This window comes from Podarcis vaucheri (genome assembly GCF_965113315.1).
Source record: "Podarcis vaucheri genome assembly, chromosome: 6".
NCBI classification, from domain to species: Eukaryota; Metazoa; Chordata; class Lepidosauria; order Squamata; family Lacertidae; genus Podarcis; species Podarcis vaucheri.
Window position 1 is genome coordinate 6,180,435 of NC_138764.1, and position 16,597 is coordinate 6,197,031.

Genomic DNA, 16,597 nt, shown 5'->3' on the forward strand with positions numbered 1-16,597 from the left:
TGGTGGATGGCTGTCATTAATCCAGATCAATTTCATAGAATCATAGAAACTTATAGCTGGAAGGGACACCAAGGGTCATCTAGTCCAACCCCCTGTGATGAAGCAATCTCAGCAAAAGCATCCATGGCAGACGGCCAGCCAACCTCTGCTTAGTAACCTCCAAGGAAGGAGAGTCCACCACCTCTCCTGGGAATCTGTTCCAATGCCAAACAGCCCTTACTGCCAGAAAGTTTTTATGAATGTTTAGTTGGAATCTCCTTTCTTATAACTTGAATCCATGGGTTCGAGTCCTACCATCTAGAGCAGGAGAAAACAAGCTTGTTCCCTCTTCCATGTGACAGCCCTTAAGATATTGGAAGATGGCTGTCAGATCTCCTCTCAGTTTCCCCTTTTCCAGGCCAAACCTCCCCAGCTCCTTCCAGTGTTTCTCTTCAAGCTTAGTTTCCAGACCCTTGGTTGTCTTGGTTGCCCTCCTCTGCACACATTCCAGCTTGTCAACATCCTTCTTAAATGATGGTGCCCAGAACTGGACACAGGACTCCAGGTGTGGCCTGACCAAGGTAGGAGAGTGTAGGACTTGGACTTCCTTTCATCAGGACCCTGGACTTCCATAGATGCAATCTAGAACAGCGTTACCATTTTCTGCTGCTGCACATTCCTTGTGGCTGAGGCTCAGGGTAACGCCCCCGGGACCTTTCAGTTCATGGTGTCCATGGAGGCGCAGGTCAATTCTGTGTCCAGGGCAGCTGTTGACCAGCTTCATCTAGTACGCAGGCTGAGACCCTATCTGCCTGCGGATTGCCTCGCCAGAGTGGTGCATGCTCTGGTTATCTCCCGCTTGGACTACTGCAATGCGCTCTACGTGGGGCTACCTTTGAAGGTGACCCGGAAACTACAACTAATCCAGAATGCGGCAGCTAGACTGGTGACTGGGAGTGGCCCCCAAGACCTACATTGTCTCTCAGTATGTTTCCGGGCACAATTCAAAGTGTTGGTGCTGACCTTTAAAGCCCTAAACAGCCTCAAAGGCCCAGTATACCTGAAGGAGCGCCTCCACCCCCATCATTCTGCCTGGACACTGAGGTCCAGCGCTGAGGGCCTTTTGGCGGTTCCCTCCCTACGAGAAGCCAAGTTACAGGGTAGTGGTGCCTGCCCTGTGGAACCCCCTCCCACCAGATGTCAAAGAGATCAACAGCTACCTGACATTTAGAAGACATCTGAAGGCAGCCCTGTTCTGGGAAGCTTTGAATGTTTGACAGACTATTTTATTTTAATATTTTGTTGGAAGCCGCCCAGAGTGGCTGGGTAGAAATATTAAATTATTATTATTATTATTATTATTATTATTATTATTATTATTATTATTATTATTATTATTATTTTATGATGATGACTGTAAGGTGTTACAAGTCATTAACTTCAAGCCACACTGCCATGCCTTTGAAGACACAAACCATCCCAGCTTTTCAGAGCTGGCTATCATGGCTTCTTTAATCTTTGTGTATTGCTCCACCATGTGGCTGAATCATATAAAGCACTGACTCTTACATATCTCTTGACCTCTAATTGCAAGAAGATCTCGTTAACTTGGATTATAATCTTTATAAATTGGAGTTGTGGAGCAGGTCCTCGAGAGTGGGGGGGGGGGCTCCCACCATTCCTCCTCAGTGCAGCCCCTGACAACCATGTGGGTTACGGCGTCGAGGGCTCATTTTGTGGGGCGATGTGAAACGTAGTGTTTTCACCCCCAAACCTTGCAGGGGGCATTCTCTGGGTGTTTGGCGCCACTTTGGAGTGAATTGGACAACGTCTGACTTTTGGAGAAATTGGGATCCCGTGAGTTAGGGCGCCAAAGGCTCATTTTTTGGGGTGCCATGAAATGTGGGGTTTTCACCGCCAAACATTTCAGGGGGTCTTTAGCAGGTGTTTGCCGTTGCTTTGTTGTGAATCCTAAGACATCGGGTTTTCAGCGAAATCGTGGCCACCATATCTATCCTGACAGATGATTTGGCCTGTCACCCTTGTGTGGAAGTAAAGGATGAGATTCCCCTACTACTCCGCCTGGGGTCTCCAATGTGGTGCACCCAGCCTCCACTCACACTATTCCTATGCTGGGGAATTTGGGGGTGGTTTGTGGGGATGTTATGTACTGAGTTGAATAGGATCCAAAATGCTACAGTCTGATTGGTCCTAGAACAATAGGATCCAACATGCAGCAGTCTGATTGGTCCTAGAACAATGCAGCAGTCTGATTGGTCCGCAGGAGCCACCCAATCCAGCTCCAGGTGGAAGTGAATCCACAACCTGATTGGCCTACAGGAGAATCCCAGAATTAGCCGATCACGTGCAGCCCATTGTGTAAATAATGTATATAAAGCAGATATTGTGGGGGAACTTTCATTCCTCGCTACTATGAGCTGAATATAGAGCCTGAAATCCACTCTCGACTCCGAGTATATTTCAGGGGAAGAGCTGTTTGGGATATTTCCTGCTTGTGAATTATTGTATCTCTCTCTCTGTGTGTGTGTGTGTGTGTGTGTGTGTGTGTAAAACACATGCCTAAAGCTTTAAATCTGGGATGGGCATGGAGGTTCCGAGGTGGGCCACCAGGTGGCACTGCAGGCCATGCTCCAGCTGCTGCTGCTGCTGCTCCAGGTGCCAGTAAGTCTCCCATTTTCAACCTCTTCCTCCTCCATTGCACTGGCTAAATGATTCCTTGCTGGACTCCCATCGCTGAGGCCAAATGTACCTTTACCGAGCAAAATATCCTTTCGAATTATACACCCAGCACATGGAACCTCACAAAGGGGCAATACAAGTGGACTCTCTGTGCCCTTACCACAGTAAAAAGACTGATACTGGTGAGCTGGAAAAATAAAAATGTGTCTCCCTTCTATGATTGGATTGAAGACTTCTACAAACTCACCACATATGAATAGATTTTTTTTATTAGGAATTTTTATAACAACAAAGACAAAACAAAACAATACCATAAACACAACAAACATATAACAAGTACAATTTCAAAATCTTATTTTCTTATACCTTACTTCCCCGACTTCCTCATACCTCCCCTTTCTGTATTCCAATTTCTAATCAGCTATTCAGCAAGTCCTTCCCTTATTTTGACTTAAATTTTGATTTTACTCTCTTTAACTTATCCAATACCGCTGATAACCACTTATTTTCAAATCCAACGTCATTTTAACATTCATTAATTTTACAAAATCTCTTTAAATAGTCCTTAAATTTCTTCCAATCTTCTTCCGCCGTTTCTCTTCCCTGGTTTCGGATTCTGCTCGTCATCTCTGCCAGACCCATGTAGTCAATCGCCTTCATCTGCCATTCTTCCAAGGTGGGTAGATCTTGTGTCTTCCAGTACTTTGCGATGAGTATTCTTGCTGCTGTTGTAGCATACATAAAGAAAGTCATATCCTTCTTTAACACCCCCTGGCTGACAATACCCAAGAGAAAGGCCTCTGGTTTCTTCGGGAAGGTATATTTAAACACCTTTTTCAACTCATTATATATCATTTCCCAGAAAGCCTTAATCTTAGGGCATGTCCACCAAAGGTGAAAGAATGCACCTTCATTTTCTTTACATTTCCAACACTTGTTATCAGGCAAATGGTAGATTTTTGCAAGCTTCATAACATTTTCTCTTAAGGCATTACATGCCGTAAATTTCATCCTGGTGGTCCACAACTTTTCCCAGTCAGCAAACATAATGTTATGACCAATGTCCTGAGCCCACTTAATCATTGCCGATTTAACCGTTTCATCCTGAGTATTCCATTTCAGCAGCAAGTTATACATTTTTGATAAATTTTTAGTACTGGATTCTAACAACTCAAACTCCAATTTTGATTTTTTCACCTGAAAGCCAATTTTCCTGTCCATCTTAAAGACCTCTATTATTTGGTAATAGTGAAGCCAATCTCTCACTTTCCCTTTTAGTTTCTCAAAACTCTGCAATTTTGATCTGTCCCCTTCATGTTCTAAAATTTCACAGTATCTCGGCCATCTAGATTCCATATTAAGCTTCTTAACAGCCTTAGCTTCCATTGGTGACAACCATCTTGGGGTTCTATTTTCCAACAAATCTTTGTATCTAGTCCAAACATTAAATAGTGCTTTCCTGACAATATGATTTTTAAAACCTTTATGAGCTTTAACCTTGTCATACCACAGATATGCATGCCACCCAAAAATGTTATTAAAACCTTCCAAATCCAAAATGTCTGTATTCTCAAGAAGTAGCCAGTCCTTCAGCCAGCAGAATGCTGCCGCTTCATAGTAAAGTTTGAAGTCTGGCAGGGCAAACCCCCCCCCCCTTTCCTTAGCATCAGTTAAAATCTTAAACTTAATTCTGGGCTTCTTGCCCTGCCAGACAAACCTAGATATATCTTTCTGCCACTTCTTGAAACAGTCCATCTTGTCAATAATCTGCAATGTTTGAAAAAAAACAACAACATTCTTGGCAATACATTCATCTTTATAACCGCAATTCGACCCAACAAGGAAAGCTTCAAGTTCGACCAGATTTCTAGATCTTTTTTCACTTCTGTCCAAACTTTCTCATAGTTATCTTTAAATAAATTCACATTCTTAGCTGTCATGTTTATGCCCAAATACTTCACTTTCTTAACCACATTTAACCCTGTCTCATTCTGAAACCTTTCTTTTTCAAAAGGTGTTAAATTTTTCTCCAATACCTTAGTTTTTAATTTGTTCAATTTAAATCCTGCGACATGGCCAAATTCTTGTATTAATTCCAATACCCTTTTCGTACTAGCGTCCGGTTCTTGTAATGTAAGTACCAGGTCATCTGCAAACGCTCTCAATTTGTATTGTTTAGCTCCGACCTGAATCCCTTTTACCAACTGGTCCCTTCTAATCCTGTTAAGCAAAACCTCCAGGACTGATATAAAAAGTAATGGAGAGATTGGGCACCCCTGACGTGTTCCTTTTTCTATCTTGAACTCTTCTGTAAGCACATTATTTACAATTAATTTTGCTTTCTGTTCAGAGTATATTGCACCTATACCATTTTCAAACCCTTGGCCTACCCCCATCCCCCGGAGATTCTTCATCATAAAATTCCAAGAAATGTTGTCAAAGGCTTTCTCGGCATCCACAAATATCAAAACCGCCTTAGTGTTAATGTCCACTTCCAACTTTTCCAAAATGTCAATTATATTCCTTACATTGCCCGACAAGTGTCTTTTCGGGAGAAAGCTTGATCTCCATGAATCTCCTCCATCAAAACTCTTTTCAATCTCTTTGCTAAAATGTCAGCAAAAATTTTATAATCCACATTTAATAACGAGATGGGTCGGTATAAACTCACCACATATGAACAACCTGCAGATAAACGCAGACTTGCCATGGACAAATTCAATGATACAGTGGTACCTCGGGTTAACATACACTTCAGGTTACAGACTCTGCTTGTAGCCTTTTTAGCCTCGGGTGAGAAGAGCTTTGCGCCCGGGACGGGGAAATGGGAGTCAACAGACACTCAAGGAATAGTTTCAGAGAAAAGCTTTATTCTGCCATCCGGGGTGGCAGAAGGAGCAAGTGTGATAGATTCACAAGACAAGCATGAGTTCACAGCCATTTGCGCAGAGCATATATTCCCCTTCCAGTTCCCTCCCCTTTCTCCTCCTCCTCAAGAGCCCTGCCCCATTGTGATGAAATTCCAGTGCCTGTCTTCGGAGAACTTCCAGACATTAGTGACGAAGATGCCTCCAGTGCTGAAGGACACGAAGAAGAAGTGGTTCTTGAAGATGATGCTCCACATCCATTTTCCCAAAAGGAGTTGAATGATCTAGTTCGCGACCTCAGCTTGTCAAAGGACTCTGCCGAACTGTTGGCATCCAGATTGAAGGGGAAAAAAACTCCTCTCTGACATCAGCTTCTTCCGCAACAGGCATCAAGAGTACCTCCATTTTTTCTCAGAAGACAAGGACTTGGTGTACTGTGCAGATATTGCGCAGCTTCTGCTCAAGCTTGGAGTGCCACAGTAAACCCAAAGATTGGAGACTGTTCATTGACAGCAGCAAGCGATCACTGAAATGTGTTCTGCTACACAACGGCAACCAGTTTGCCTCTATACCCCTGGCTCACTCGACTACAGTGAAGGAGAACTATGAAGCAGTGAAGTATGTGCTGGAGAAAATTGGTTATGGTCAGCATAAGTGGTTTATTTGTGTTGACCTGAAGATGGTGAACTTTTTGTTGGGACAACAGTCTGGCTTCAACAAGTACCCATGTTTTCTGTGCATGTGGGATAGTAGGGACCGTGCTCAGCATTACACGAAGAAGGACTGGCCTCTGCGGGAGGAATTGGTGCCTTGCAAAGAAAGGAACATCATCAACGACCCTCTGGTGGACAGAGACAGAATACTCTTCCCACCGCTGCACATCAAGCTCGGCTTAATCAAGCAGTTCACCAAAGGCTCTGGACAAGGATGGTGACTGCTTCACTTGTGGCAGGATTGACCATGGAGAAGTTGAAAGCTGGCATCTTTGACGGTCCTCAGATCCGTCAGCTCATCAGAGATCCAGAGTTCCGAAACTCAATGAACGAAATGGAACTGGAAGCGTGGAAGGCATTTGTTCTGGTAGTGAAGAACTTTCTAAGCAACAATAAGGTCAGAAACTATGCAGAACTTGTCAACAACATGCTGACTGCTTTCAGAAACCTGGGCTGCAACATGAGCGTCAAGATGCACTGCCTATTTTCACATATGGACCGGTTTCCTGAGAACCTGGGTTCAATGAGTGACGAGCAGGGGGAGAGATTCCATCAGGACATGAAAGAGATGGAGACCAGGTATCAGGGTCGCTGGGACGCAGTCATGATGGCTGACTACTGTTGGACTCTGAAGAGAGACCTCCCTGCCGCTGAGCATTCCAGGAGTTCCAAGAAACAGAAGTTCAAGCCCTGAAGTTTGAAAAATGGTGAAGCAACGTGCAATTTATGTGTTCTTACCTTTATCAATGCCCACCATTCAGTTTAAAGTAATCGATGTTTCTATCAGGTAATCAATAGATGTTGTTGGAAAAACATTATTTTCTCTTAAAAACATATTTAGGATGATATGTGTTGACAAAAATCAGCTGATAATGCCACAAAATGTAATCGGTTTTGTCACAAGATCTGATTTTTTACAAATCAACATAGCACAACAACCTGACCTGATGGAGAGAAACGGATGCCATTTCCTGATTCAGCAGTGCAAAAAGACCCTAAATCAATTGTAGAAATCTAGACAACATTCAAAAGGTAAAAAATTGTTGCCCAGTGTATAATTTAACATCTTTTGGGGGCAATTCCAAACCTGTTATTCCAAGAAGAAAGGCCTCTGGTTTCTTTATAAATGTATATTTCAACATTTTTTTCAATTCATTATAAATCTTTTCCCAGAAGTCTTTCACCTTGGGGCAGGTCCACCACATATGATAGAAGGTACCTTCTTTTTCTTTACCTTTCCAGCAATGGTTATCACAGTTATGATAAATCTTTGATAATTTCACAGGGGTCAGATACCATCTATACATCATTTTCATTGTGTTTTCCTTTAGTACAGTACATGCAGTGAACTTGACCCCTTTCTTCCACAATCTTTCCCAATCCTCAAACATTATGTTATGTCCTACATGTCTTGCCCAATCTATCACCACTGATTTAACTTGTTCATCCTTCGTATGCCACTCTAACAATGGGAAATGTAGTGTTTTCAAAGCCCCCCCCCCCAATGTTTCAGGGGGCATTCTCTGGGTGTTTGGTGCTGCTTTGGAGTGAATCAGATGACATTGGACCTTTGGAGAAATCGTGACCCTGTGGGTTAGGGCACTGAAGCCTCATTTTTGGGGGGGCGCCATAAAACGTGGGGTTTTCACTGCCATGGATCACAAAACGGCTGCTGTTTTGTGCAAAGCTGGTAGATTGAGAAACTTGTATTTTATTTTTATTTTTAAAAAGATAAACTAAAGGTGTGTGCTTACAGGTAAACAGATACCAGTGTGCATGCCCATTATGACCTCAGGCAAGAATCAAGAAAATACAGTTGGTCCCTCTTAACTGACATTCTGAACTGAACAGAACTGAAGGGAGGGGCTGGTTCTGGAGCCAAGCTGTTTAGATTGGGTTTGGGTGGATGCGAAGAGGATGCCTCCAACTTCTTGGGCTTTGCTTCTCAACTTATTCTGCCTTCTGGGACCCCCCAGCCAACCACCTCTTGGATAGGTGAGCATGCAGATATTTTGGAATGTGAGTGTGGGGCAGGATGACCGCGTATGAAAGCTCCTTTGAGCACAAGTGCTGGCCCCTCTTTTCTCTCCCATGGAGGCCCTGAACTGGCCAGCTCCTTGTTCAGGGCCTCCAAGGGAGAGAAAAGGGAACCTCAGTTACTCTTTGCCTTCTGAGGACACTGTCTCACTCCCAGAGCCCCAAGGCTTACGGCTGCTGCTCTAACAGCCTCAGGACATCCAAGGGATCATGAGCAAAGCACACAAGCCCTGCCCGCCAGATGTGAAGCACTGTACAGAGAGAATTTGGGTTTTTTAACTGGCTGAACAGAGTTTCAGCCCTTGGGGAATTTGATTTCTTAAACATACACCTTCCCCTTCCTTGTGTCCCTGGGGAGAAAAGCCAATCCTGCTTTCTTCCTTTGGTAATTTAATCAGAGGAAATAACTCTTTCAATGGGGCATTTCTCTCCACCTGGCTCCACCGGATATTGCTGATGGCCAATGAAAGCCCAAGTAGGGATTCCTAGTGGGGGATGTTGCTGTGGTATAGTGGAGGAGCAGGGCCAGGAGGCTAACTTGGACACCTGAGAACACAAAAAAGCAGCAGCAAAACAACTACATGTTTCCTTTTAAATGGGCCTTCCTGCTGAGTGTAAAGCATAGATCCTCATTTTTTAAGGGAAAGGGGAGAGAAGGCTTCTCCCAAAGTGTTAGAAGGCCACAAATAATGTAACAATAGAACAAAACAAATGTGCCGTTTCATGTGATACAGAATCCTATGTGCAAATCTGTTAGATTGAGAAATTTGTACTAAATAAGAAAAAAAAATTAAAGGTGTGTGCTTGCAGGTAAACAGATTGGAGATTTTCTGCAAGATCTTGTGAGATCTCATTGAAGTCTTGCAAGATGTCTAGGAGAGCAAAATATGTATTGAGATTTGGGAGAGATCTTGCATGCTCTTTCAGGGACCAAAGCCATCACTGCTGCAGCGCCAAAGGCAGGTGGCTAAGGGGTGGTGAGTGTCCCACGGGGCGAAATGGGATGTACCCCCCCTCAAGCTCAGGATTCCAGAACTAACAACTGTCAGTTGGGAGGGACGGAAGGCAAGGACCCACAGCCCAGGTGGGGCTCGCTAGCTTGGGGAGGAGGTGTGTGATTCCTCAGCTGGAGTAGATGCAGGACAGTTGAGGCTCACATGCCTCATCACCGCAAAAGCTATAACTGGAAAGCTGAATTATGATTTTCAAGTTTATACATTTCAATAATTTTGCAGTCATTTTAGCATTTCAAAACTTGACTTCCTTCCCCCTCTTTCTGCAGTTCTTTAAATTGATTCTCCATATCTTATGCATATCCAAATTACCTCAATTTCTTCATTTATGCATCTGCTATAAATAGATAATCTTATTCAACTGCAGGTTATTCCAATAATCCTGCCAATGTTCTTATCTGTTTACAGTTTGTTACAGTTTGTAACTATTCATTCAACCATTTCCATTCTTTAATAAAAAGTTTGTTCTCTTGCTCCTAGAAACGGTCAGCATGTGACAGAGGCCACATCCTGGGAACGGTTTGACTGGCCACCTAAACCAGGTGAGAGCAGCCAAAGAGTCTCAAATGCTCAGGAATTTCCCCTGTGTGCCAAGACAGGCTCCAGAAGATTGAGCGGACAAGACCAAGCGTGGGCCCAGTGGTCAAGAAGGTGGTTTCTGCAATGCTGTGGAGGGAAGTGAGGGGCAGATGGGGCTCATCCACCTATAAAGATAGCCCATCGAAGAGAAGGAAAACTCTGATCCTAATTTGCCTTGTGGGATATCTTTGGGAGCTGAAAAGGCTAAGGAGTAAAGCCTACACAAATCTGGAGTGGAGTCCCTCAGGCGGTTGGATGGCGCCGTTTACAACCCCTTCTGACAACTCCTGCAGCCCAACTGGTGCCTAACTCTGCTTTCCTTGGAGACACATCTGCAAAGCCAAGAGAGGGAGTCTTGTCATCTGGGAAGCCCAGGACCTGCAGACACACTGCCCAGTCTTGCTCCCTGGAGAGGTCACTTTGGGACTGCTGACACCGTTGCTTGACTTTTGACCTCACCCCCAGAGGCACACTCCATTGCTTCTCAAGACAGACAAAAGACAGCATTAAAAAACTATTTGAAAGAATTTTATTTCATTCAAAAAAGACAATCTGGCATGTGATTAGGACAGTGGTTTTCAGACAACGGGTGACACGTTTATTGATCCAGTTTGGAAGTCTCTGTCTTGTCTTCGCACATGCGCAGTTCCATCTAGGAGCAACAACAAGGGAAGGAGCCAAACTGTCAACTCCTGCAGCGAGACTCAGGATTTCCACTCATGCTCACAAACGTAGGAAAAAGCACCGCCTAGGATAAAAGGATGATCACAGAATAGCATGTTTGTAAAGGAACTTGATTAGAATAATAATGATGATGATGATTTTTATTTTATTTTTCTATTTGGGTTTGTGGGGAAGGGGGGAACTGGGTCTTGGTGGGGAGGGAGATCTGTGCTGGAGTTGCTGGCCTCATTGCTGTCGCTGCCCGGAAGAGAGAAGAAGAGAAAATATTTTTAATCTTTCCATTTCTTATTCTGTTGACAACCCATCTTTCCTTCAAGGATCTCCAGGTGGCTTACGCTATTCTCCCTTTCTTTAATTACATTTACTTCCTCATTCCATTTCTCTTCCAATATCTCTTCCTCCTCCTCCTCGCAGACCAGGGGGTGGATTTTAGGGGCACGACAGCAGGAGGCCAGCAGCTCGCACAGCCTGCCACACTGGCCATTCTCTCTTTCAACAGCCTTGGAGAACAACTGAGTAGGCATCTAGAGCGTCAACTGAACAGGCATGTGGATCAGCTAGTCACTGGGCACAGTCTATTCTTTTGGAGGGGGCTTTCCCCAGTTTCCATTTATAAGAAGTTTGAAAGGTTGCCTCTTTATAAAGTCTGTTTCCTTGTGACGAGAGACCACACTGGAGACTCAGTGTTTTTGAAATATATCAAGGTAAAGGGACTCCTGACCATTAGGTCCAGTCGTGGCCGACTCTGGGGTTGCAGCGCTCATCTCGCTTTATTGGTGGACCGGTCATGAACAGCTTCCGGGTCATGTGGCCAGCATGACTAAGCTGCTTCTGAACCAGAGCAGCGCACGGAAACGCCCTTTACCTTCCCGCCGTAGTGGTACCTATTTATCTACTTGCACTTTGATGTGCTTTTGAACTGCTAGGTTGGCAGGAGCAGGGACCGAGCAACGGGAGTTCACTCTGTCGTGGGGATTCGAACCGCCAGCCTTCTGATAGGCAAGTCCTAGGCTCTGTGGTTTAACCCACAGCGCCACCCGCATCCCTATTATTTATTTATTTAGATACTTGGGTTTGGAGCGAAGGGAGAACTGGGTCTTGGAGAGGCGTAGAGCTGTACTGGAGCTGCTGGCCTCACTGATATCGCTGCCTGGAAGAGAAATGAAGAGAAATGAAGAGAAATGAAGAGAAATGAAGAGAAAAAATTCTTAATTTTTTCATTGATTACTACATTGATGGCCCATCTTTCCTGCAAGGATCACCAGGTGGCTTGCGTTATTCTCCCTTCCTCCCTTCCTCATCCCATCCCTGAACTCTTCTTAAATCAGGGAGCTGCCTCCCCCCATCCCAGTGATCCAGATTCTCTCTGGCCTCCCTGTTCCTCAAGAACAAAGATCAACACTCCCCATCTATAGATCGGTGGCATCCATCCCCTGGTCGCTTGGTCTTACATAAATTGTTTTCACCTTCACTAAAGATTCCTTCTGATCTTCATAACCATCACTTCATCCTCCCATTTCTCTTCCAATATCTCTTCCTCCTCCTCCTCACAGACCAGGGGATGGATCTTTGGCACGTGACAGCAGGAGACCAGCAGCTCACGCAGCCAATCTTTATAAACTAATCTAACCATGACTAGGTTCCCTATGTTTCTGAATCTTGAGGGATAGTAAAAGAAACAGAATGCAGAAGGAATTAGGAATCCTACTTATACTTTATATGAAGAAAGTCTCTTCATTACACCAGAAAACGTATTTCCTTTCTCACAAACTACCTCCTCAAGCTAAAGATGCTCATCTTTAATTTTATAGTCCCTTTCCTCTTTTGTGCAGTTCTGCCCCTCCTTTCGCCACTTTTCTTCTCTTCCCGATTCTCCAATTAGTCCAGCCATTTCTCCTAGACCACGCTATTCCATCTTTGCCATCTTTATACGTTAGTGTTTAATATAAGTTCAATATTAAAAGTGTTGCCTTCTCTTTTACCTTTGTTTTCCAGTAACTTCCACTCTTTTACCGCAAACAGCGCTGACAATCCAAGTCTTTTAACTCAGTCTCTTTTGCTGGGCTCATGCCACTTCAAAGTAAAAAACAAGTTAAGTCCTTGAATTCCGCTTCTTTTAATGGGCTAGTACTGCTGCTGCAGAGTGAAATTTGAATCTGTCTTCCTTTTCTTACTGGTACTTGTTAGAGAAATCTTTGCTTATGCTTACTTATAATGAGAAAGATTTCCAATATGTTTGAGATAAAATCTCCCGTTCTTTACTCTTTATGTGCTAGTCTTTTGGGTCTGTTTCTGAGCAGTTCAGTTTGTATAAATAAGTCTCACAGACCCTCTTCTCCTCAAGCTCTCCTTGTTAGCTGCCGTTCTTACCGTTTGGGACTTTGAGGCTTGCTGCTGAGGATTGCTCGTGTCCTTGCGTCTAGGTACTCTCTGTCGACTCACCTCCTGGTTAGGACGTGGGCTTTGAAGGGTTCCTTTTTTGACGCTGCCGGACAATGTCAGCCCTGGGCCACGCCCAGAGCCTTTTTGGGGGTCGTGTAGCCTCCGCGTTGCCCCCCAAAGTTCCCTCTAACAGCTGCTAGGCGCGGAGAACCCGCGAAGCACATCCACAACGGAGGGCGGAAAAACCGGAAGCCCTTCCATACCAGGTTTGGGAGGGGGATTTGGTCTGCGATAGGCTTTTTCCGTAGGGACACGGGTGGCCACAGAGCCTAGGGCTTGCTGATCAGAAGGTCGGCAGTTCGAATCCCCGCGACGGGGTGAGCTCCCTCTGCTCGGTCCCAGCACCTGCCAACCTAGCAGTTCGAAAGCACAAAGTGGAAGTAGATAAATACCGTATTTTTCGCTCTATAAGACGCAATTTCCCCCCTCCAAAAATTAAGGGGAAATGATCAAAGCAGCAGAAATAAGAGATGATTGCATCCCTTTAAGAGCTCAAAGCATGGGTACCCCCAACAAAAATTTAAAATTCGGTTTTGTAATTTGGAACTAATGTGATTTGATTGGTTTGCTAATAAAAAATATATTATAAAAAAAACAAAAATTAAGGGAAAATTTGTGTGCACCCTATGGAGTGAATGCAGGCTGCGCAGCTAAGCCCAAAGCCAGAGCAGGCAGAAGGAGCGCGGCACAGCGCTCCGTCTCGCTGTTCTAGCTTGGGGTTAGCTGCGCAAAGCCTCCGCAGGGCAGCAGAGTGAAGTTCCCCTGCTGCCCTGCGAAGGCTTCAAAGGCCGTCCCTGAAGCCAGAACAGTGAGGCGGAGCGCTGCACAGCGCTCGGTCTCACTGTTCTAGCTTGGGGATGGCTGCGCAAAGCCTCCGCAGGACAGCGGGGTGCCTTCACCCCACTCCTCTGCAGAGGCTTCAAAGGCTGCACTCCGTTGGCTTCAGGCAGCTATCCGCAAGCTTTCGGAGCGCAGCAGGAGTTCCCGCTGTACTTCGAAGGCTTGCGGATAGCCACCTGAAGTCACCTAGCAGTTCGAAAGTGGAAGTAGATAAATACCGTATTTTTCACTCTATAGGACACACTTTTCCCCCTCCAAAAATTAAGGGAAAATGATCAAAGCAGCAGAAATAAGAGATGATTGGATCTCTTTCTGAGCTCGAAGCATGCGTACCCCCAACCAAAATTTAAAATTCGGTTTTGTAATTTGGAACTATTGTGATTTGATTGGTTTGCTAATAAAAAATATATTATAAAAAAAACAAAAATTAAGGGAAAATTTGTGTGCGCCCTATGGAGTGAATGCAGGCTGCGCAGCTAAGCCCAAAGCCAGAGCAGGCAGAAGGAGCGCTGCGCGGTGCTCCGGCTCACTGTTCTAGCTTGGGGATGGCTGCACAAAGCCTCCGCAGGGCAGCGGGGTGCCTTCACCCCGCTGCTCTGTGGAGGCTTCAAAGGCTGCACTCTGGGGGCTTCAGGCAGCTATCCGCAAGCCTTCCAAGCGCAGCAGGAGTTCCCGCTGCACTCAGAAGGCTTGCGGATAGCCGTCTGAAGCCTGGAGAGCGAGAGGGGTCGGTGCACAGTTTTCCCTCTCTGCGCAGCGCCCCTTCAGCGAAGCGGGAGGAGAAATGGAAGGGGCTCCATTTCTCCTGCCACTTCGCTGAAGGGACACTGAGCAGAGAGGGAGAGAATCCCCCCCCTGTTCTCCCCCTCCTATAATCCGGTACGTCTTATGGTCCGGTGCGTCCTATAGAGCCAAAAATACTGTAGGTGCCGTTCTGTCGGGAAGGTAAACAGCCTTTCCGTGCACTGCTCTGCTTTTGCCAGAAGCGGCTTCGTCATCCTGGCCACATGACCCGGAAGCTGTACGCCGGCTCCCTCAGCCTATAGGGCGAGATGAGCGCGCAACCCTAGAGTCGTCCGCGACTGGACCTAACGGTCAGGGGTCCCTGTACCTTTACCTAGGCTTTTTCCAGATCTGCCTTACTGCCCTATGTTTCTAAATCTTGAGGGAGAGCAAAAGAAGCAGAACGCAGAAAGAATTAGACATCCTACTTACACTCAAGAAGAAGAAATCTTTATTTTGCCGGAAAACATCATTACTTCTCACAAACCACCTCCTTTCTCCTGAACTATCCTCAAGTAGTTGCTCTTCCCAAAGTCCTCAGCCAAGTCACTCAGCAGGGGGACGTGTCACAATGGAGGCCCTGACCCTGTTGCTTTAGCTACCTTGCTTAACAATGTGAATTGTTCCCCTTAACATTAATTTTTCAAATATATCTTCCCGTGGGTTTTTATTTTATTTATTTAGGAAGGATCTAGAGCTGGCTTCATCCAGTACGGTGCATTTCTGGACAGGACAGGAAACACCTTGCAAACACACACTTTTCAACATGGCGGTGTCACCAAGGAAAAACACTCCTGGCCTAGACTATGGCTGCTGTTTCTCAATTCATAGTAAAAAATGACCCTTCTCAACATCCTGTAATAATCTGTCCAGTATTAGGATGGACAGGAGCAGGACTTCACCCTTAGACCCCCTCATCCCCCTGTTTCTTTCTGTTTTTGCCCAGTGTCTTCTGCCAATCAAAAGCTTTCCTTAGCTTGCAAGGAAGTGAAATGTTATGAGTTACTTGGTGCCAGACTCCCCTTTGCCATGAGTTTCTGGGTGCCAGGCACTGAACCCCTGGACACTGAACATCGGGGGAATTTATCTAAGCTGTACCCCAAGCACTACATTTGATTGTTGGTTATTAGAAACTGATTGAAGCCATTTTATTTCATTCACAAAAGAAATTTTGACATGTGATTATGATAACAGATTATATAATAAAGGTGACACGTTTATTGATCCTTTTTGTAAGTTATTATTTGTCTACTTTAATGTATTTTTTATATATATTAATCAGTAAGGGGGTGGGGTGGGAAGCAGTTTTGCATATGAAACTGGTGGATGGCTGTCATTAATCCAGATCAATTTCATAGAATCATAGAAACTTATAACTGGAAGGGACACCAAGGGTCATCTAGTCCAAGCCCCTGGGATGCAGCAATCTCAGCAAAAGCATCCATGGCAGACGGCCAGCCAACCTCTGCTTAGTAACCTCCAAGGAAGGAGAGTCCACCACCTCTCGTGGGAATCTGTTCCAATGCCAAACAGCCCTTACTGTCAGAAAGTTTTTATGAATGTTTAGTTGGAATCTCCTTTCTTATAACTTGAATCCATGGGTTCGAGTCCTACCATCTAGAGCAGGAGAAAAGAAGCTTGTTCCCTCTTCCATGTGACAGCCCTTAAGATATTGGAAGATGGCTGTCAGATCTCCTCTCAGTTTCCTCTTTTCCAGGCCCAACCTCCCCAGCTCCTTCAAGTGTTTCTCTTCCATCTTAGTTTCCAGACCCTTGGTTGTCTTGGTTGCCCTCCTCTGCACACATTCCAGCTTGTCAACATCCTTCTTGTATGATGATGCCCAGAATTGGACACAGGACTCCAGGTGTGGCCTGACCAAGGTAGGAGAGAGTAGGACTTGGACTTCGTTTCATCAGGACCCTGGACAGCCCTGTTCTGGGAAGTTTTGAATGTTTGAGAG

The 16,597-nt window shown here is 45.1% G+C and overlaps 1 long non-coding RNA gene across 1 annotated transcript in view; it reads right to left on the reverse strand.

Annotated features, from left to right (window-relative positions):
• Positions 1-10,401: 10,401 nt before the first annotated feature.
• Positions 10,402-16,597, reverse strand: part of LOC309535733 — a 79,399-nt gene continuing 73,203 nt past the window's right edge. The window contains exon 3 of the long non-coding RNA XR_014221350.1: positions 10,402-10,636. This is a non-coding gene — a long non-coding RNA (uncharacterized lncRNA). The remainder of the gene's footprint in view (positions 10,637-16,597) is intronic.